The sequence below is a fragment of the Thunnus thynnus genome, chromosome 7 (assembly GCF_963924715.1).
Source record: "Thunnus thynnus chromosome 7, fThuThy2.1, whole genome shotgun sequence".
Classification (NCBI taxonomy): domain Eukaryota; kingdom Metazoa; phylum Chordata; class Actinopteri; order Scombriformes; family Scombridae; genus Thunnus; species Thunnus thynnus.
The window spans coordinates 14,613,451-14,636,661 of NC_089523.1; the positions used below are offsets into that span (position 1 = coordinate 14,613,451).

General features: G+C 39.2%; 1 protein-coding gene and 1 long non-coding RNA gene across 3 annotated transcripts in view; one reads left to right on the forward strand and one right to left on the reverse strand.

Moving 5' to 3' along the window:
• Nucleotides 1–23,211, reverse strand: part of LOC137185950 (cGMP-dependent 3',5'-cyclic phosphodiesterase) — a 168,881-nt gene that overhangs the window by 80,418 nt on the left and 65,252 nt on the right. The gene's annotated exons all lie outside the window — the stretch shown is intronic.
• On the forward strand, nt 17,489–18,785 carry LOC137186721 (uncharacterized). The gene is made up of 2 exons (XR_010929085.1): nt 17,489–17,689; nt 17,785–18,785. It is a non-coding gene; the product is annotated as an uncharacterized lncRNA (long non-coding RNA).

Sequence of the window (23,211 nt, forward strand, 5' to 3'; positions counted from 1 at the left end):
GCTGTTGGTTGGACGTATATTCACATTGCTTATTCACATTATTTATGAATATTTGGTAACTGCTGTATATTACTTGTGCCATCATATTTTTTTGTGCTCATGACATAATTTCTCTCCAAAAATGTTACAAATCACTGTTGAAAAATAAATTATTTTTTGTAATGTGACAACCCTATGGTTAAGGTTTGGTTAAGTTGCACAAAAAAACACTTGAGCTGTGTCTCAAATCACATACTTCTGTTAGTACACTTCCATGTAGTACACTGTGTACACTATATATTACTGGCGTAGTGCGCGAATTTTGACAGGGTAGTGTTGTCTCAAATCAAGCACAGCCGTTGTGCACTTACCGGAAATGACGATCGCAAATTAGCATTAGCTAGCGTTAGCATTCACGTTATCGTTCGTGCAACCAAATCATTACAGACTGCTAAATTAACCCAAAAATCATACTGATGGCTTATATCCGACAACAGTATAGTGGTGCTTAGTGCTAAATGGTCCCTCCCCTTCCACTACGTAGCCAAGATGGCGACCATTGAGGGCGAGAAGTGTCGATAGTTCCACACTCAACTTTTTGACTGTTTTGAGTGCACCATCCAGGAACTCACAGTGCACTGCATTTCCCATACTTCTCAGTGTGAATGCACTTAAGCACTCAATATGTTAAGTGTAAGTACAGAAGTATGCGATTTGAGACACAGCATTGGTTTGGTTTGAACCACGAAACAGACTTCTTTAAGGTTAGATCTTCATTGTCATGGTTACAGTAAAAACCATGTGGTTCAGGTTACGGGAAATGAACTGCATCTCTTGTGTCGTACGGTATTTTGTTGACCTCCTAACCACCCCGACCTTGTTCCCACATGGACTTTGTCACTATATATATTTACGCCATCTGATTTCCTACTTTGTTCGTAATTACTATTGCGGCTAGAGGGCTTCTGTCATTTGAACGTAAATATATATTGTTTCGGGGCACTTGCATTTACGACTGATCCTGTCATTTTTCTTGGGAGGACAGTCAAATTATCAAATGAGTCGGTGTTATGCTTTAAACAGACTTGGTCATCACATGTTTATTCAATACTAAATACCAAATTTTCACCAAAATAACCAAACACTTTATCTTGTGCTGCCAAAACTGCTTGGGTCTCCCATCTTGTTGAAACTTTTGACCTGCCTGTGTGATATATGTTTTGTGCTGGGCTAAAGATGTCAGTTTCTGTTAATTTTGCTTTTGATGGTCCGACACCCATTAACTGGTAACTAACTGGTTAATTTTCATATTTTAAAAGTTGTGATATAGCTTTTGTTTGTAAGAGTTGTCCAGCAGTCAGTGGTTAGAGCTAGCTTGTCTGCGCTGGTTAGCTAGACTTTAAGCTCATCCTTCCTCGCCTCAAAGTGTTTTCAGTGCATTTAGTCACAGTAGCTCTCGATGGCATAATGTACTCAGGTTTGAGGTATGGAACTAGCTCTTTCAATCCCTCTCCCTCTACCACACTGATTGGCACCTATGTTGTTATTACAGATAGACCATAGGTTTAGCATGCTACAGTCCATTAGCTGTTTGACTTTATATCTGCGCCCTGAAGTCTTTCAGAGCACACAAACACTGTAAACACACCTGTCACCTGCTCAGCACAGTGCTGTTAAACCAGAGTCACCGCAGCTGCACCTTATTTTTATACAGTCTGTGGGCTACACACAGCACTACACTAACAATGCTGGTCATACGAACTAGCTGCCATGCAGGTTGGTAAAATAAATCCCTCATGTCTCTTTGTATCTGCAGGTTGGTACTCCTGACAGTGTCGGAGCCTCCATGTGAGACACTTCAGTAGGTAAATGTGTGATTTTAAAACTTATTTCAAGACTGTGCTCACTCTCAGTCCTGCAAGGCATCGAAATTTGGCACCGATTGATCTAACAGGAATAACATGAAGTAAGGAGTTCAGTACACAACCCTAGTATGCAAATTATCCTATAGATCAACATGCGTAACCAGTCAAAAATATTCTTGGCGGTCAATTGACATCACTACACTGGACATAAATATACTAAACATAAGGGAAAGTGTGTTTATACCATCTTCTAGCTCTCTCTCTGTTGCTCGAACACATACAGAATATATGGAGCAGGCCTTGCTGCGAAGGATGATGAAACTTCAAGAAAAGTTGGAACTTTCTGAACTCATACAGAAAATAGACCCACACACCTACACGCAAGACGACTAAATCAGTCCTCACAACCACTCTCTCAGCATATATGAGCAGTATCTGAGGCTTGCATATACTGAAAGTGTGCATGTGTGTGTGCGTGAGCATATACTGAAAGTGCGTGTGTGTATGAGTGGGCGAGTATATGATCTCTGACATGAGGCACTGAAAAGAATCTCACAATGAAAAAGTGCTTGCTAACTCATAAAGAGCAAAAAGGAGAATGGCTGAAACCTCCACATGCACACCCACACAGAGCGCACACACTCACAGGTATACATTCAGAATACACACGCAAGCATAAGCACACAAAGCAGTCCACAATACAGCACTGATATCTAGATAGACAGAGAGAGAAAGAGAGCTACAGATGAGGAATCATGTTTAGAGAAATTGCCTTAGGCTGGGGATCAAGCAAACAGGCTCTGTGTTATGTGTTATGTACAGCAGTGCATTAAAGGGCTACTGTACACTTTAATTATTGAACAACACTTTTCATCTCAGCTGAATTATGTGTCATTGTTTCTGTTGCACCTAAATAATGTACTCAACTTGACAAACACCTTACGAGTCGCTCCCACCTCCACACACAGACACACTTTTTTGTCACACCTTCCTCATCGCCCTTTTCTTTCCCCTTTCTGTTTTATGTCTCTGTCTCTGATGATAGGAGGCCTAATTTTTGAAGAAATCATCTCACTTATATAACACTCACAAATATAACACAGGCCTACTTCAAATTGTAATTACTTTCTGGGGTGGCAAAAAAAAACAAAAAAAAAAACAACCCTTTCAGACATTCAGGCTTCATCAGAGCCTGTGGCTGAATAATCTCTACACACCCTGATGAGAGGGTGGCAGAGGAATGAAAATATTCTGCCTGCTGTGGACAATTATTAAACACTGACGTCCATTATTCTGGTTTCGATTCAGCGCCGGCCCTACAATTTCTGTTTCCTGTCTTGAATAACACATCTTCACTTCCCATCGCCCCCACATCGACACATCTAAGTGACAGTTGCCACAGTGATAAACAGCATTGAGGAAGAACAACAACCTGATGGAAAAAATGGATAAGAACCGCACAATACACTTCATTCATTCTCTCCTCTCTGTCTCCTTGTCCACTGGTCTGACTTTCTACATATTTCTGATTTTTTTTAATGATTTTCCGTCTTTCTCTGCAGAAATTTCTCTCGATTTCTTTCAGTTTCTGTCTCTCTGCCTCTCCCACCCACTCCTTCTATTTCTTGCTTCTCTCTGTGTCTTGCCCAGACGTATGTGTGTGTGTGTGTCCAGGATTTTAATGGTAATGACATGTGAGTAGTGTATTTGTGTGCATGTGTGTCTGTCAAATGGAAGAACAATTTTAATGATTTCTCTGACATGGCTGAAGGGGTCTAAAGGCTAATGAAGAGATTGCATGGTGGCTCAGGTCGTCAGAAGGGGACCACCTATGTGTGTGAATGCTATAGATATTAGGTATTGGTCCATAGGGGTCCACTGATGAGACTATCTAAAATGTACCACACACACATACACAGTAACTAACCCAATGATCAAATGAAAAAGGATAGTGGATAAAAAAGAGGAGATTAGCAACTGAAAAAAGAAATCAATCAGTTAACCAGTAGTGAGATCGATGGTGTGGAAGATTCAATCTGAATTAGATTGCTGAACAGATGAGAGAGAGATGAGAGATGAGAGATGTGATGGGTGTTCTGTTCTTAAGAAACGTGGAAAGACGGGATGCCATACCGCACTGCATCATTTTCCTTAACTATCTGTTAGCTAGTGATGTTTTTTATTCATATTTCAGGATTACAGATGTTTTTTTTTACAGACATTTAGTTAAACGTCATCCAAAAAGTAGTTTGTATGACAGAATATTTTATTCTCAAATGTGTGTTTTATCTACAGTTGTAATGTATTAATTATTACTTAGATATAAGAGGGGTTTTGAAATGTTATCACCTATCACCTGGTATTCTTATCTTTCAACCACTGCAGTCAAGTAAAAACTGTTATTCTCAGTGTAGCTCTTCACAACACAAACTGTGCTGCAAAAATAATTAAAATACATTTGAATTGAGGTCAAAGAAGGATGATGTTGGTGATTCCAGAGCGAGCGGATTGAGATGAAAAAGGAACGTAGAGGCAGACACATGCAAACAGGCCTGGCTGTACAATCAAACCACTGAAATTAGAGGGCGATTACACATTTTGGTGTGAAACTCTGTGAAACTTTGCCCTTCTGCGCATACAGAATTTTATATATTGCATATCTTGCCTCAGGGATATTTGGCTCCAACTTCTCATGTAATTGTATCATAACTTACCCTTAAACTGTGCTGCTATGAGCGAAGCATAGCAATGAATCTTCAACTTAGAGGAAAATGATGTGTTGATGTCATAATGATTAGATGAGTGTGGAGGTTCATGCTTGACCTTAGGACTAGTGAGTGAACCTTGAGTTTGCTAATTTAATAATAAATTAATATGTTATTAATTTATCTTATTATATTAAATTGATTAATATTAATAATAATTTGATGAGGTATACCTTGTTTTTCTTGTTTTTACAGACACACTTTAAAAATGTAGATGGGTAACAATGGTGCATTTTTTCTCTGAAATACATGTTAATGTAGTTATTAAACCTGTTGCTTTTCCACTCAGCAAATAAATACTTTAATACACTGTAGTCCTGCATTAATAAAAGAAGATTTTTCTGTTAAAATCAAGATATGCTAAATAGTCCTGTTCTATGGGCCCCTGTGCTCATAGAGCATGCGCTTCAGGGACTTCCGCCTGCTGAGCCGGTTTAGCCCCCCACTAACTTGAATGGGGAAAAAAACAATTCAATCATGCAGCACCTCTAGACTTTTCAAATGTTATTGGACCAAATGGATCAAATTCTGATAATGAAACAAGTAATTTTTCAGAGGTTGCAATGCTCAAAAAATATATCCACCGTTTCACAGCTGCTCCTTTTCCCATGATTGTGTGTGGGAAAAATGACTTTTGGGCCCCTGACGGACCCGAAGTTGTAATTACACAGTGTGGCCATTATGTCAAATTGGCTTCAAGGCCTGGTGCACTTGCTGGTAGCTTGTCTCAGCACAGCAGTGAGGCAAGTGCATACAGCTACGGTAACACCTGAGTCACCACCTGCACTGCTTAAAGCATCTAAATGTTGTCACACAGCACCAAAAGTAAACTTTTAACACAGTTTAAAGTTGTTGTGTTTCCATTTTTTATCGCTGGCATAACATATAGAACAAAGTATGCGGGAGAAAGCGAGGGCTTTTTTTAGTGTTGGATTTTAGAGAGTGAGTATACGGCTACTTCCCGGAGGCAGTACATACCCCTACAGACCCAATATGTATCAAACCCACAAATGAATCAGTACTTTGAATTCGTTCCTTCAGTTTTATGCCAGTTCTAATGCTAAATGATTGACTGTTTTTCCTAACTTGACCTTTTATTCTTTATAATCTTTACCTCATATCAAGAGCCTCCAACCTTTTTACTTCAAAAGCTAATCAGAAAAATGAAATCTGTCAAGAGTTGCTGCTTTTTTTTTTATTAGCGACATACAGTACATGATGACAAGACACCTTGTATTCAGACTCAAAAAACATCTCCTGTCTTCTCCTCAAGGTCCTTGGTTGTGATATCCGCATATAAAAGCTGATTGTGACAACCTAGAATGACGTCAAGGTCCAAGCCTCATCTGCAAATCATAAAAAAGGCTGAATATGTGAGATTTTGTATACAATTTGAGGAAATTTGACAGCAAACTACTTTTTTGACGTCTAGCCTTCTTGACACTGTACGCAGTCTAAACTAATTTACAGACTGAGTCATAGGAGACTCAAGAAAGCACGAAAAATTACAAATAATTATACTTTTCATGCAAACACTTAACAAACAGCAACACAGGCAGTTTCCTCCAATAAAACCAGTCCCTAAATATTCAAAATCTCAGCTGGAACGATGTTCCATCGCAACTTTTACTCCCCCCGACGGCACTGTGGTGCGTTCCAGCTCATTTCCACCTCTGACATCAGCTGGTAAGACAGCTGTTGCGCCATTATGATTAAAATCGACCATTATACTGGATGAAATAAACAGGCGAATCTCGCATTGACATTGACTGGTGAAAATAAACCGGGCTGGCGAAAACATTTTGCACCTGCTGTATGTGCAGTTAAAGGTTTTTCCATTAGCTGCTTGATATTTTGATGAAACGGGATGTGGAAGGAAGCAGAATACAATAGTCGTTGTGGGAGGCAATAATGCGTATGACGTCATTTAAGTCTGAACTTGAAGCTCAAGCAGTTTTCAGACTTTGGTATTAATGTTGAAGTCATTAAACGAGCTGAAATCAGACAATGTGGAATGCGTTCAAGCAGCTTTATGAGCAGACATAGAGAAAAACAAGGATTAAAAAAACTGACAGTGCATTCATTTCATCAGAGGGTTCAATGCACTTGAATGCACCAGAGTGTGCTGGGGAACGGGGTTGTTTAAAAGATAAGTAAGAGAAGAATGGAGCAAGAGAGAATGATGGAGAAGAGCAGATTTAGAGATTGATAGAGGAGGAGAAAGACAGACGCAGCAACAGAATGGGAAATAAAACAGATGGAGGAAGAGAGAGATGGAAACACTACGGAGAAAGTGTTGTAATTTAGAAGAGGAACAGGAGGGAGGAGAAGAAACAAAAAATAGTAAGGGGAAATGAGAAAAGATGGAACATATGCAGAGAAAGTTAAGGGGAACATGAAGATGAATAGAGAGAGAGAGAGAGGAAAAATGAGCCATTTCAGCCAAAGAATTGTGATTGAACAGACAGAAGAGAGCTGAACAAAAAGAAAAAATATGAACGAGTGGGGGGGGAAGGGGGTGTGCAGAAACCGGGGTGACGGACAGACAGAGCGAGGAGGTAAAGACAAGAAGAGGGGAGAGATGAGGGGAGGGATAGTAGTCCTGATAGATGAGTAATGTCAGGTTCATTTCCTGAGGAGCAGAACAAGACAAAGCCCATTTAATAACTGTCACACACACACTCTGGAAGTGGACTGGGTGTTAGGTGTGTTGTCTTGATAAAAGATTTCAGAACGCAGCAGAGCTACAGAGTGTGGTTAGAATAGATAACATGTCATCTCATTCCCCTCTGATTTAATGGAACAGGCCTGCTGTTTAGCATGCTGCCTTCTGTCTTAGTGGGTGTGTGTGTGTGTGCATTAGTGTTTGTGTGTGTTTACCATCCTCAGCCCAGGTGCCAGCAAGTTTAAATGCATTTGATCAGAACCAGAATGTGATTTTGTCAGCATAGTAATAAGGAGCCGTAACAAAATATCATAATAAAACACCGTAATGTGATCATGATTATTATATTACAGGACATTTCTGTTTGCTTTGTCTGTGCCTCCCCTTTTTTTATTGTGATCTATGTATACAGCAGCTGCCAGCCTGTCTGTCTGTCTGTCTGCCTGCCTGCCTGTCTGTTTCTCTTCCTGTACACGTGTGCATTTTACGTGACTCACAACTGTCCTTAAGCCCATTTCTCAAGGGAGCAATACAATTGGTGGTTTAATCAATGGCCACCTGTCTGCTATTGGCTAATCAATGCCAGGGTAAACATTAAGATTAGCTCTTTGGAGGAGGCAGATAATTGACTGTAAAGGCTTGACAGACGAGTGATGTATACTGTAAGCTTGCATGCTGGGAAGAGGACACAGAGACACAGATGGATGCAGAGGAGCAGATGGAGGAATAGACAGATAGAAACAGACTGAGATGGAGGAAGTTAAAGAGGAACCAGGGAGACGGGAAAGAAAGGCAAACAAACGACACAGACCATGGATGCAGGGATCATGGAAAGGTTCATTGATCTTTGGTTAATTGGCTGTTTAGTTAATTAACCTTGCTAAGCACTTTGGAGTGATACCCTGCTTAACACTTGGGAGACAATCAGCTGCACAATTTAAGTGCAACCACACATGATGCTAGCTATTGTTGCTTTAACTAGCAAAACAGTTCTTCAACTATTTGTACAAAAAAACTTCTGATAACTTCCTGCGTGACAGACAATTTCTCCCAATGTCGTGGCAAAACTTGTGCTTGTGAACTTTCAATACATTGTGAGGAAAACATAATTAAATATGACTTGAGGTGTTTGTGAAACACCTCGTATCCTCACAGTTTGCTATTGGATAGTGTATTTATCTTGTTATAGCCAAAATAAAATTTTGGCATGACACATAAAATGTAACCTGACGATATCAAGACAACAACAGCAGAAATATGTTTCAATCTTGGATGTTGCACATCTGTGACAGATGTCAGCTGTTTCTGTCTCTCAGAACTGAAGAAAAATAGTCAAAGTTCAAACAATGTTACAGGCAGAAATCAATCATGGAGAAGTAAGAACAATGCAATACAGCTGCAAGGCATGTTTCAGTTTGCTGAGTAAGGGGTATGTCACTTTCTGGCATTTGGTATTGTTGTTATTATCACATTTTTATTGCTGTTGTCACTGCTCTCTGTCTACATGTAGAGAAAGGAAAAACTGTAAAAACAACAACAACAACAACAACAACAACAACAACCAGGGTACAGGTGAGCAGCTGAAAGGTATTCAGGGACATTAAGGAAATCAGTAGTAGAATAGTATAGTTTAAGACAAAGTGCTTATGCCATGGGAAGTTAATTACAGCATTTCATCAAACAAATCCCTGGAATTCATTAAGTATCACAGATTGATGAATGGCCGTACTAAATAGGGTGAGAGTTTGAAATTTCCTTAAGCAAACAACAGGTACAGTGCATTGATATATATTCTGATCTCATTTGATGATCATATGACTGTACACCTCATTTCTTGATGAGGCCTTTGTAAATATTTTCAGTAAGCAACTTGCATTCTTTAAAATCCCACAAAGGGCTTGTTTAAATGTTTGCAAGACCAGCGATGGCAAAAATAATTCACAGAAAGTGAAATGTTATTTTGGGGTGTGAGATCAAAGTGAAGACAAAGCAGCAGTAAGTCTTCAGGGGAAACATGTTTTGGCGCAACATAGAATAAAAAAGAGATATCCCACAGTGGGTGAACAGAACAGTAAATACTATAAAAGCTTTTGTGAACTGGGGATAAAAACACTCATTGTTGTGTCAATCAACAAAAGAGGAGCAAACTTCATATTGATTTAATTGAAAAAATAACAATAATGTAAGTGGACATCCTGGTTTCTTATTAAACTATTTAGGCTACACACATACTAGATGGGTGTGGAACATTTTTTGTTTCTTTCTTTTTGCTGCGTCAAACACATTGATTATCTTTTAAAGTGTAGTAGACAGCCATTTACAGTGTAACCCATAATTTTTTTTACATTATAATAGTGGTTTCATGTGTGTTTCATGTGGACAAAGGTCACCTCACTTTAAGGACATATGTCTCTAACCATAACAAAGTGATAATTGTACCCTAAACCATGAAAAGACCATGAAAGACCATGAAAGTGGGGTTTTTGCTCAAATCTAATTATTTTTTAAAGTGATTTGTAACTGTTTTGGAAAGCACAGACAAATGTCCTGCTGATTACCGCCAATAGAGGCAGCAGATTAGAAAATGCTATGTGTGGTTCTGGAGTGCACCTGGCCAAACGACGTATTTGGTCGATTAATTTGGAGGACTTGTTGCTTTTCTGACATGCGCAGATGTTACTGAAACCACTGGGGCAATGTCCAACATTTGATGACAAAATCCTGTTTGATAAATGTTATGTGTGTTTGATGTAAGATAATAGACAAACAAACTGCTTTCTATCTACAGGTAGTCGCGCTGAAAATGATGACTGGTACACAGCAGCAGGACACAATATGGAGTTTGCTGAATCATAAAATCAATGGAGGAGAATAATACACCTCTGTTCAGTTTCAAAGGGTCCATTGTTTCGTCTGTCAGTGTACTGAGTGCATACGCTTTTTCTTCTTCTTCTTTTTTTTTTTACCTGCTGACATGCTCTAAATTGAGTTTTCTCTTATCTGCTTTTTGCACTCTCAGTCAGCAGATATTACATGAATTTTGAACTCAATCTTCAAGGGCCTCTGCAAATACTGTGATATTGATTTGAAATTGATTTTGTGGGACAAAATTCCACATATTAACATTATATTCTGCAAATGTGCTGTGTTCAATGCGTTTGTATTCAGTCTCCTACTCTGCGTCAGCAAAATAAATAACAGTTCTATCAGAGCTAATGTGCTTGCAGATAAGTTGCAAAAATAATAGTTTTAATTAATTCTGAAAAAAAGGTCAGACTTATGAATTACAGTGAAAAACCCATTTACCACCCAACACTGATGTTTAATTGTGTGAATAGCAAAAAGTTTACTGCTGATGGCACTGACAGCATGATAATGAGGTGTCTGATGTGTCTGAATAGGAAAGCCAGATGACTGTGAGGTATGTGAAACTGATTGCACATTTAAAGTACGCTTGCCAAAAACATATCCCTCTTCTTGCTACTTAGTTTACTGGCTGTCAAGTCCATCGTTTTCTAGCAGTCAATAAGGGTTGTTAATTTTATAAAAGATAGAACAGGTGACATTTATAGAGGTGATAATTGCAGTATAAATTCACAGCCTAGCCAAGGTGACTGAGAATCATGATTGGCAGTTTTGAATCGTTTATCTGCATAAATGCTAATCAATTATGTGTCTCTTTGCTGTAGAATAAATCTTTGCCAGTTAATGTAGTCACAATTCCACCATGTTCACGCTTATGACTGACTTAATTATGTAAACTGAACCTACAGTAGATATCGACAGTGTAACACCATGCTGGTGAAACGGGGGAGTGTTTGTATTGTATCTGACTCTTTACATGTCAGTAATAGGGTTCGGAAAGGGGAACATTATCTCTATTTCAGTCAGGACACACTAACATCAAGATTTTAAACATTTATTGTAGCAACATGCATTTTAGTTTAGCGGTTTGACTCTGCTCATGTGATTTCAGCTCAAACAAATCTGAGCAAGCTTGACACAGACTGCCCCTGAACTCACAAACCCCCCCTCCAACAAACCCTGAGATACACAACATTTGATGAACATGAACACATTAAAAAGAAATGTTCAACATCACAAACACCTGAATGGACAGGTGGAGGCTGGAGAGGTGAAGGGAGTTAAATTCAGAACTCAGCATTGTTGTAGGCAGACTGAATGAGCGCCAAATGTTTATGCGGACTGCCTATTGAGAGAACATGTGACTATAAACTGACTTCTGTGCCTGCCTGAACTACCGAGAGGCTCCATTCTTGTTTGATTTGCTCATGCTTTGGCAGAAAAATGGGTTGTGTTTTCAGTAATCTCATAAGTAATCATTTGTGTGCAGATGATTTAGTTTACAGTGTCGTTCTTCAGCAGTTGTAAACATCAAACTGAATGCCAAAAACAGTCATGTAATGAAAATTAGATCTAAAGAGGATAGAAACACTGCATTTCCTGAGATCTACCTGAGTGCAGATTAGGGCTGCAACTAATGATTATTTTCATGATTGATTACTTTCTCAATTAATTGAATAAGTTGTTTGGTCTATAAAATGTCAGAAAATAGTGAAAAATGTCGATCACTTCTTGCCAAAACCAGATGCAAACTAAAATGTCTTGTTTTGCCAACAACGTAAAGATATTCAGTTTGGCAGATTAAAGAAACGAGCTAATCACATTTAAGAAGCTGAAACTAGAGAATTTTTGGAATTTCTTCTAAAAAAATTACTCAAAACAATTAATCTATTATCAAAATAGTTGGCGATTAATTTTCTGTCAATCAACTAATCGTTACAGCTCTAGTGGAGATTCTCTAGAAGTAAGAGGTCAGTCACCGTAGACGTCATTTTACAGATGAATCAACAATGTTGGAAATGAGTAACATGCTTGTTCAAAAATGCCACAAATACTACTGATATCAGGGCTGCTGAGGGCTTACTGTACGCCTCTGTATACTGCACACCTGTGGTGCAGGTATAAAAAGAGCAGCATGCAAAGACTTGCACTTGCTTACAAAAATGATGCCATGAGGGTGTTAATGTATGTTCCAAGATGATAGCGATATGTTCCTCTGCATAAATGTACCCACATGTCAGGCATCGATAAGAAACTGTACGATGACTGTACTGTGTGTGCAACTCTAAAGCACTGGTTCATCCCACCTTGGTCTTGATGGAGATGATGGTAGCTTTATGTGATAGCCAATTTCTTTAATATTTTTCTTCACACCTTTTGTTTTGTATCTTTCTCTTCCAAGGACGTCTGGAATTAAGGTGAAGTGAGCGTGTTCATTTGTTGGGAGCCCATTGGCGCTTTCACTAGGTTCATTTATTTTTCATTTGATATCACAGCCCTCAGGAAGCATTTAGTTAAATTAAAGTGTGGATGTAAAATGGCAGGAGTGGAAAGAAAAAAAATCCTTCTTCTGTTTTCCTCTACAGGGTCAAAAAGGATTAACCAATGCTGGAACACATTAGCAAGGTTTTATGCCATTCAATCTCCTCCACAGCAACGCCTGCGATTATTTTTACATGTTAACAGAACGGTCTGTTAGTTTGGCTCCTGTTTGTAAAATTATTTACATTCTAATAAACATGAATGCTGAAACGACCTATGATATTGTTTGAGTGCGAATGCATTCAGTAATGTTTTAGAGAAAAAGAGGCCAAGCAAGGAGCCTAACAAGGGAGAAAGGACACAAAGTGAAGAGATGGACAGAGCGTCAACATCACTCTGACATTTTGGCTGCGTTCATGTAACGCTGAATGACACATTAGACACACACACAATGTTCTACATGTTTGTCGAGTGGTTCAGCAGTAACTTCAATAAAAGCCTAGCCCCTGTTACACGACATGGCAAGAGTCTTCAGAGGAGCGACCGCTGTTAAGAGAAGTTCGGAGTATCTAGTTGTCGAGGAAATGTATGTGATATGTCTTCACACTAAAAAGCTGAAAAGAAAACATAAGATAAAGAACAGACAGCGAGAGCGAAAAACAGTGAGAGGACGAGAAGGAACATTGAGACTGAGAAAATCAAATATGACAGTTTAATATGGAGATGCCACTAGTTAACTTTTTTTTTGTTCACAAGCTGCCAAGTTGCATCACAGAAGAGCAGGCAGCAGAGGCATGAAAATCTCCAGTGTCTGTCAGGATCAAATGAGTTCATGTCTAAATTAAGTGTCAACTGTGGGTTGACAGCGGTTTGACAAAATAACATTGCACTGAAAGAAGGATCTTTTTGAAGTTGATAAATCATCTTTGCATTCATCAATCGCTCTCCGACGTGTAGCCTCTTTTCCTCTCGTCTGTGTTTTGTATATGTTGCCATGATTTTCCAGGCGGCCAATCTTAACTTACTAAATCATTTTACTGCCGTTCTGCCTACTACACCTGCAATTTAGGCACAGATGATTTGGCTCTTTGGAGTTCAGCTGGCTGTCTCGTGCTGCTTTGAAAACTCACATATCAAAGTGCTGATTGCCAGGCTGCTTGCTGACAAAGGCTGCTAATTAACATTCAGCAGTATAACATGGCTTACCCTGTTAGCAGTATTTGTAATTGTAATTTATTTACTTCAAAGTTAAAGTACTTTTTTATGAAGTATACCGTTTTGTGTACTCCCTGTGAATAAGCCACCTTAACTGGACCTCAGCAATATTGCTCTGGTCAATCTACAATGCTGTGAAAGTAAATAGAAACTTTTTTTTTTAGACAAATACTGTTCAAGGTTTCTGCTGGCTGCAGAAATTCAATTTGAAGTCTTTTATAATGTTATGTAGGAGTACAATTTAGGGTTGATTTTCAAAAAAGACCACAAACAAAAGATGTAAGAAATGTAACCTCACAATAAAACAGCTGCACACAATGCTGGGGACACAATGTCAAAATGTTCAAATAAAACAGATGCAATGAATACAAAGCATACCAACCTAATTTATCTCACATTTATAAGAATCTGTTATCACAGCCAACTCTTGGCTCCATAATAAGCAGGTTACCTTTCATGTTAGGTAAACATCATGAGGAAATTCACAAATTTCTAATCAGAATTAATTCTCTGAATTATGTCAATAATTAATCAAGGTAGTTTCAATCTGTAAACATCTAAATTATTTGTGATGTGAATCTTTTTGCTGGTTCATTTATTCTGAGTCAGAGCAGAAAAGAAGAACCAACCTCAACCTTGAGCTTTGTGACAACATGTACATAATTCATGATATACAGAAATACATCTATAGAGAAATATAGTGCTACAATTTCACACATTTTTCAACCCTACAAATCTGTGCATTATCATTGATACAGCCGTCATAACCTCTGCATCTACACCACAGGTGACAGCAGCTAAACCCTCAGGCACCGAATCCTTATCAAAATACTATATAATGATTCCTGTGCTGCATGAGTTCATCTGTAGAGAAACCTTCATGCAGTTCAAATGCCGATGGTGATGCTTCAATACACATGTGGAAGGCTGCTTCACCTCCCATCCCCATCACGCTCCCATTCAAACGAACTGTCAGAGCGTGTGCTGCGCTGTAACACAGAAGAAGGTCTTCCTTTCTTACCTGACATTTGGCATGACGCGTGTGACCGACATCCCCACCCACCATATCAAACAAATCATCCCTCGGCAATATGAGTGAATGAGTAAGTGATGCGTCATCTGCAAAGAGTTATAGATTGCTGCAGGGGTGCAGATGACTGACTGCAGATGATTAGGTATGAATAAAAGAAATTACATTTAAAAAAGTGGAGGATGTATTACTGTATATTCAAGGATCAGATATTTATACATTCGCAACAACAGATATTCTTGTTGAATGGAGAGAGTACCGGCCTCTACAGAGAGTGTTGCATTTTGGGGTAATTTGTAGACATAATGTTGCTAGGCTAGCAAGTTTCTCAAGTCCCTAAATTATATCAGCCCCCAAGTGTTAAGTTATCACAGTTTATCTCATGGGAGTTTCTCACAGCTCTTGTAATGTGTTTTGCCGAGGAGTGAAAATTAGTCCAAAGAGTCTCCTGACGTCTTTACAACAGAAACGGACTTGTGACCAAGTAATTTGTCATGTAGCAAAGAATTACTGCTGTCACTGAATGTGAGGAGCTCAAACAGACAACTGCTAACTCGCAGAGAAAATGACTCTGACTGCCTCAAGAGCCTGACAAGAAAGAAAGTGAATATGTGACTGATAAACATGCTAAACAAATGTGGGATTAGTATTTCATGTTTCAATTTTACAGGAGAAAATGCTTCAAGTTGAGGACTCTCTGTTAGTATCCCGGGGAAACTTTTCTAGCATGACTAATCTGAAAGTGGGGATGCTGGTGATGCTGCAACTAAAGCCGATATTTAGTACAAGCTCCATACAAGAACCAATTTTTTGGTTTTATTTTTGGGGACCTTTATTAGACAGCAGAGTAGAGAGAGGAGGGAATGACTTACAATAAAGGTTCCAGGCTGGAACATAAATTTTGCTATTTTACTACTAATAGATAGATAAAAATTCACAGATGCACATGTTTATATGCATATAAATATTCATGAAGAGCTTTGCATTAAGCATTAATAGTTTGAGATAGTATATGTTCAAGTGCAAACACATAAACGTTTAGTTTTATAGAGACATCTGGACATCAGTGTTTGTTTGGTGTTTGGAGGGCAGATTTTTACATTGAACGTCCATAGAGATACAGAGGCTCATATTTCCCTTTCAGTTAACTGTCAGTTTCTCCACAGGGATATCTAAAAGCCACTCACATGTCTCTATGTATCCCTCTTGATACAGCTGAGCTTTTAGAGTAAAAGGTACATGAGCCTGAGGGATGCTGACCTCTGTGCCTATGGAAAATTTTAAGTGTAAGTTTGAGTGCATGAATGTGTAGGTGAGTATGTGTGTGTGTGCGTGGAAATGGAAGGAGATCGATCTCCATTATTGGAGCAAATTGGATCAATAAGTAAGTCAGTCAACCAATATCAAAAGAGGCAAGTATAAAGTGGTAAAAACACACCTACGTGAACACACGCACACAAACTTATGCCAGAAATACACAAAGGTCAATACTGCAGAGTGGCACAGGGCAAGAGAGAACACTGCGTGGGTGAACCTACTGTACCCACACTCACACATGCACACAGGCGCACACACATTGACGGACACAAACCCGAGTGTGAGATAGTCGGAGAGAAAGGGACACGCCCCTCTCTTTTAGTTCAATCCCCTGGGGAAATCATATACTGACACCTCTTCCCTCGCTGTTCTTTCACCCACTTCCTCGGCTCTTTGCTTTCTTCTCTGCCTTTTATTCTCTCCTCTATTCAAGTGTCCATTCAGTAATGCTCTATTACCACAATGGAAGGAAGAGCAAATTGAATAGGACAGAAAGAGAATGGCGCTAAAACACACAAACAACCGCAGAAAACACAGCGAGATGTTTAGAGGGAAATGAACCTTTACCTTTAGTGCACCTTTATCTATCTATCTATCTATCTATCTATCTATCTATCCACCCTGTTGACAAACTGTGTATTACTCATACTGCCTCTGCACTCACGTCCTTATCTAACTTGGCCTCGCTGCTGGTGAGCCACTGCAGCGATGCCAGATGAAGAGAAAACCATCTACTCTTTTTGTAAAAGGAGCGTGGGCAAACCACCCACCTTAAGTTTTAGATTCAGCTTTATACATTGGCTTAGACAACAGCAAAGAAACATTCCAATTTTTCTTTAAAAATAAAGGTAAAAAAGCGTTGTTTTTCTGTTACATAGGCAGTGGGAATGAAGGGAGAGATACAGAGAAGGAGAGATGTATATTCATATACAGTATGTACTTCAGTCCTGTGGCTATAATCGTTCCTCATCCGCTACTTTGTGAACTACATTTGCTTTTAGCCATTTTATTTGAGTGTGAAGTATACATTTAAAAGTATAATGCATCATTTTGCCTTCGCTCCTGGGATTACAAGTATGTCAGAATTCTCAAATGACTACTATAGTAAACCACTGATATGGTTCATTATCAGAGACTCATTTGCATTTTCTCTCTTCACTTCTTACCACACCTTTTTTACAATTATAAGATTTTCTGATCTCTACTTGTTGTTAGAGCACCTCATTTATTGTAACAATTGTGATGTTGCAGCAAGAAACATAACAACTTGTGTGAAGACAAAAACTGAACAAGAAGAGGCTGCTTTGTCGCCATTCCTGCCTCAGCCCTGTGTCTCCCTACCTGTTGCCACTTCTCCAGTGGCTCTCTCCCTCCCTCTCCCTGTGTGTGTGTGTGATTGGAGACAGGTGTGCTGGAGTCAGAGCAGAGCCCCACCAGCTGCAACCCGTTCCATAATCGATACCTCAGCCCTGCCAGATCCACGCTGCCAGATCGTAGCCTCTGCTCAGTCAGTCTACGCTTCAAGCCATTTCTCCTGTATTTATGAGTTTTCTTGTTGTTGCCTGTTTTCCCTAGCCTGACCCTGTCTCCTGCTCCCTGCAGTTCCGTCTGCTCTGGCTCCCGTCCCTGTCTCCTGTTCCCTGCAGTCCCGTCTGCTCTGGCTCCCGTCCCTGTCTGCTGTCCCTCGTCTCGTCAGCCCTGCTTCCCTGCCCTGGACTGGACCCCTGCTCTATCCAGCTTCCACTGATTCCGTTCCAGATCTGCTCCCCTTGCCCCAGCCTGCCTCAGCTCCTGTTTCCCCAGCTACCAGTACTAGTTTCTCCTTGCCTGTATGCCTTGTCCTACCGTGTCCCTGTCTCCTTGCCTCTGTGTGTCTGCACTTGGGTTCACCTGCTCCACCCCCACACAACATGGCTGAGTATTCATCATGCAGGGAATAGTGCCTGAGCAAACAAGTGATTGACAAGCTTGTCTATATAGATTTATGTGTAGGGGACATTTTCTGCCTTGAAAAAGTGGCACAGTTGGAATTCATTATAACTAACTTAGTTCAAGCTGAACACAAGTGTTCTGTCTGTGAAGAAATTACAAACTTTTAAATCTACCTTTCGAGCCTACAGAGACATGTTTGATACTCGGAGGAAAAAGAGATTATGGGTGGAGTATCACTTTAAGAAATGGAAGAATTATGCAGAACTTCTGTTTAGTCTTTCAGCCTACGTGAGGTGAGCAGTGACTCATCAGTTGTATTTTCTTCTGTGTTGCCCGAAGCGAGTGTGCCTTCTGACAAAGCCAACTCACAATTGCCCTTTTCTCATTGTAATCTGGCAAGGCTATGGGTGAATTAGTTTGAGATGGCATTTACTGTTAAATAGGATGTACAAGAGAAGAATAGAAAGATTTGTCCTTCACTTTTACATACCAGTAAAATTTCCATCTCCGTACTGGACGAACACAGCAACTTTTCATTTGTCCTTGCTTGCAGTTTTTAAAGTAGAGACCAAGAAAAACAAACCAATAGCTTGTGGAAATGTCAAACTTCTCCTAAGCAACTTAAGACATAAGACATATGGCAAGCAGTTGCATAAACATGATTTATTATATATTTGCCTTGCTTAGTTTCACTCTTTATGAAGATTGAGCGTTTCAAGAAGGAGCATGTCATGTAACGAAAACTGAGCCATCTAAATGCAGTCTGGATTACATATATGGACGACTGCAATGAAAGCAAACATCAACATAAAAGTTATGCCCATGGAGGCACGAGCTACTCATCAACGTTACAAAATAACTCTTGAGGAGATTTGATGATTACCACACTTACAATTTATGTCTGCATACAGTATGTACAACTTTATTGGACACCCAGTAAATCTCACTGTGCTCAAGCTTTTTTACTGCTACAAGTGCAGAAGGGGTTCAGTGATGAAATAACTTCATGTCATCTTTACACAGAATCTTTTAGCAGAGGCAGACTTGCTTTTATGGGAGTACAAATTCTCTTTGTAAAGGTTAATTAATTGCTAATTAATTATATATATATATTTATAAGCTTGTGTTTTAATCATTCACCTTTATGTGCAAGGGTGTTGCAAAATTGTTGTTTACCACCACAGGAATACAAAGAATGAACTATACTGCTGGGTTGGTCATGTGATCCAACACAATTGACCATGTTCATTGGTTGGAAATCAGTAATCCTGTGGAGCTCTGAGTTAACAGTGACAAGGGCTGCAGTGAATAGGAAATTGGACAGATTTGATATTTTATTATATACAGAATTCTTAAAATATGTAATGTTCAAAGGAAAAACGTCGCACTACTAGGAGTTTAATAAGTCAGCAGGGGGCTTGTTCACCAGCAAATATACAACCACACTGTATATTTACCTGCATATAGATACATGCAGAGAAGTGCAGAGATGTGCATGCAAACACACACACGCAAGGAGAGAGAGGAAGAGCTTACTCGATACCCTGCAGGGATCCACTTGAGATAAAATTCAGCTGCACTGCATACAGTCCATTTATCAAAGCAAAAACACTAACCCTTATACATGCATACACACACGTACAGCGGCTCTCAGAGGGGTGTTGTGAAGTGAAGGTGCCCTTGTGTCGGTGGTCATTTATCAGAATATGAGATTCAAAGTACCATGGCAGGTGAAGCCAGTGGTCGCTGCTTGTGTAAATTTCTTCTCATCACTTTGAACCCTACAGCATATAATACCACACCGCTGTGCCCTGGTAATGTAAGACAGTCTCTCCCCTGTGTTTGGATTTGCATCCTTCAGGCACAGTGAGCCCTGCAACAGGACAAATGCCACTGCAGTGAGAGAACGGATCACATAAACAAAACAGCTTTAGTCCAATATGCCGTGAAGTCTGCAGCAGGTACAAAGAATTAATGCTTTTTATTATTTAAAAAGGTTCAAAACAGCCGGCATGAAACAACAGAATTTGGATGCTTTCAACATTTCCAGACTGACTAGAGATCAAGAGCCGAAAGATGTTTTGTTTTATTGTTATGTAAATCAGAATAGATCTTTAATATCTAACCTTTGTGATTAAATTTTACTATTTCTCATTTTAAACATTCTTTGTTGGGTTTCAGACGGTAAAGATGTGCTGATATAAGGTTTCCATGACTAAATGTGTATTAGTATATATATTGGTATAAAAATCACTGAAGACTTAACAATTAAGTCACATTCACTGTACAAAGTTGCACAATGAGGGCAATTAAAAATTAATATACCACAACCAGAGCTGCAGTGGTACGTAAAACAAGCCAAACCAGCAGAAATGTTTTGACTCTAACACAGTGAAAAACCTGAATGATGTGATCTTGCAGGAAGACAGTTGCAGCAAAATAAAGATTATAAAGAGATTTTAGTCTTGTTTTACAGTGGGATATATAAATTAGGCTGCACCTGCTTCAAGCTAGTGAACTGTTGCAATAATCTACTTGGTGAAAACTGCAAGAAAGGAGAGCTAGGTTTCAGAAAAAAAGATGCACATAAGGGTTGATATCTACTGACTTTTGTGGTCTTTTATTCAACACATTATTAATGATTCATCATGTTTACTGTCGGATCTCCATCCCTCTGTCTGTTTCTTCTGTCTGTCCCTTGGAATTAGCACCAGTCAGTGTTTTTGCTGCATTGGTGAGGGTTTGTTTTTTATCATACATCGCAACAGGTGGTGCTATTTTACTGCAATGTCTGCTCGGTACTCACCAGGATCAAATGGAGGACCAAATGAGCGACCCCTGAATTAAAACGACTATATAGATATCTAATATGTTAACAATTTCTTAGAATTTGAGAATGGCAAATTGCATTTCTTTGCATTTACCTACTTGTGATCATAATCATAAAGCTTTAACTGCACAAACTCATGCAAAGAAACATAAATCAATTGCTTGCACTTCAGATGTCATGTTTTACAGGTGAAACCATGGCATCATATATGTCCATAGAGTAATACTGTACTTTTTCAGGTCAAACGCAGGAAATGAAGCAAAGTCTGCAAACCAACTCACACACACTGCTCAAAATGGGCTGTGCTCTGGATCAGCTGATGCAACAACCAAGCTCACCAACTGGGCGATCGATTTAAGCTGTCAACTCACTGCACATTCTTCACTGCTGCAGCTACTACTCAGGCGTGTGACGCCTTACCTGTTATCATCGAGTCCCTTAACGTTTGTAATTGAAGAATGGTGTTAGGAATTGTGGAACCATATGGATCCTGCTCCCAAGAGTTTAATTCAAGCCACCGGTGATCAATGCAATAAAAACCAAGAGGGGGAGTTCACACGTGGTGATAGTGATAGGTGTTTTTAGAGCTCTATACAACCACAACACTGTAGATCCAACAGGTTAAAGGATACTGCATTTTTCATGTCTGTCTTAAAACATTAGTCAGGTGCACATATGAACATTAAAAAAGGTTTTCCATCTGTTCATGCTGACCATTTGTTTTTGTAGTATAAAATTTGTGTTTCCCTGCTGAGTTGTGGTGGAAGTATAGTAACAAAAAGAAGGGAATTTGTACTAAAAAGGCTGTAACTTTAGAAGATATCCACTTGATTTGACTAATTTGGACTGCTTAAGCCTCATATTCGGATGATGTAATATATTTTTGCACAAAACAAGGACAGTGGATTTTGTCCCCCATCACTTATATTGAAAAGCCTTTAAGAAGGGCTCTTTTAGTGACCAGTATGAACAGGATGAATGATTACTGCAAGCAAAACTTGTTTCAGTTTCCCCTGACTATTGTTTTAAGACAGACTTGAAAAACTGTAAAGCTATCCTTTAAACAAGGAGAACTGAATATCTATCATCTTCATACAGACATGGTTCATGTTTCACTTGTAAATTGTAAATGATGTTACTGTTATGTTTATGTTTGCCTGTCTTCTTTCCTGCTACTCTACTTAATTATGTATGCTCACCAGAGCTATGTATGTTTTCATGTTAAAAGCATGAAATCTTTGCCTACAGCTTCACTGCATTTGTTCTAAATGTAAACCATTGATATGTTTTTGGTACGAGGTATAACTGAGGTGTCACCTATATGAAAAACCCAGGTTTTCAACATATTGTTGCTGCAGTGTCTCAGTACATTTAGTGACACTGGATATTTAACAGAAACACTGCTCTTGCTGAATTTGAGGATCATCATACAGCGGTTATCTGGTGGTGCAAAATGAGTTACAACTCATTCTCCCTGTTATGGCTGCTCAACCATTTGGACTACCTACATAGTACACTAGTCTGCTGCTGCCATTGGATATAATTAGTTTCAATCTTAAGTGTACATTGCTCACTGACAATGGGCTCCACTGCTGCATGAGCTTTATCAAGCTCTGTATTTGCTGTTTACTGCTGTACAGCAGACTGCTGGTACTCACATTAGCAATAAAAGCAGAGCGCACAAGAAGAAATACACATGGACTGTCTCATATGAAGCTGAAATGACCACCGTCAGATCTGGAGGGCAAAATCTTTGGATTTCTTCAAATTGACAATGTGGGATATTGGCTTGGTCATGAAGGGGGAGCTTCACTAGTTTATGGTGTTGAACTCTCACTGTGATAGATTCAGTTATGGGGGAATTAATTGATTTCTACCTGGTATTGGTTTTTGTTGGTTTTTAATTTAGCTTTCCCTGGAGCCAAAAATATATATTTACATGTAGTTTTACATTTACATGTATACAATTATTAGTTTCTTTATGTGAGTTGATGGGTTGAACTCAAATGGTGTAAAATATATGGAGGAGAAAATATGTTTTTGGCTCGTATTTAATTTTCCTAAGAAGTCTGTCAGAGACTACATCACTATCTCAGCTGCATGCCCTGTTGTTTTGCCCTTGAGCGAGACAATGAACACCTACTTGCTCACCTGCAGTATATCAGACTACATCAAAGGATACAAGGTAAACATGTACAGCTTTGAATGCAATCACAAGAGAAAGAGGTGGAAACACAGTATAAGAGCAAGGAATGAATTGCTTCATC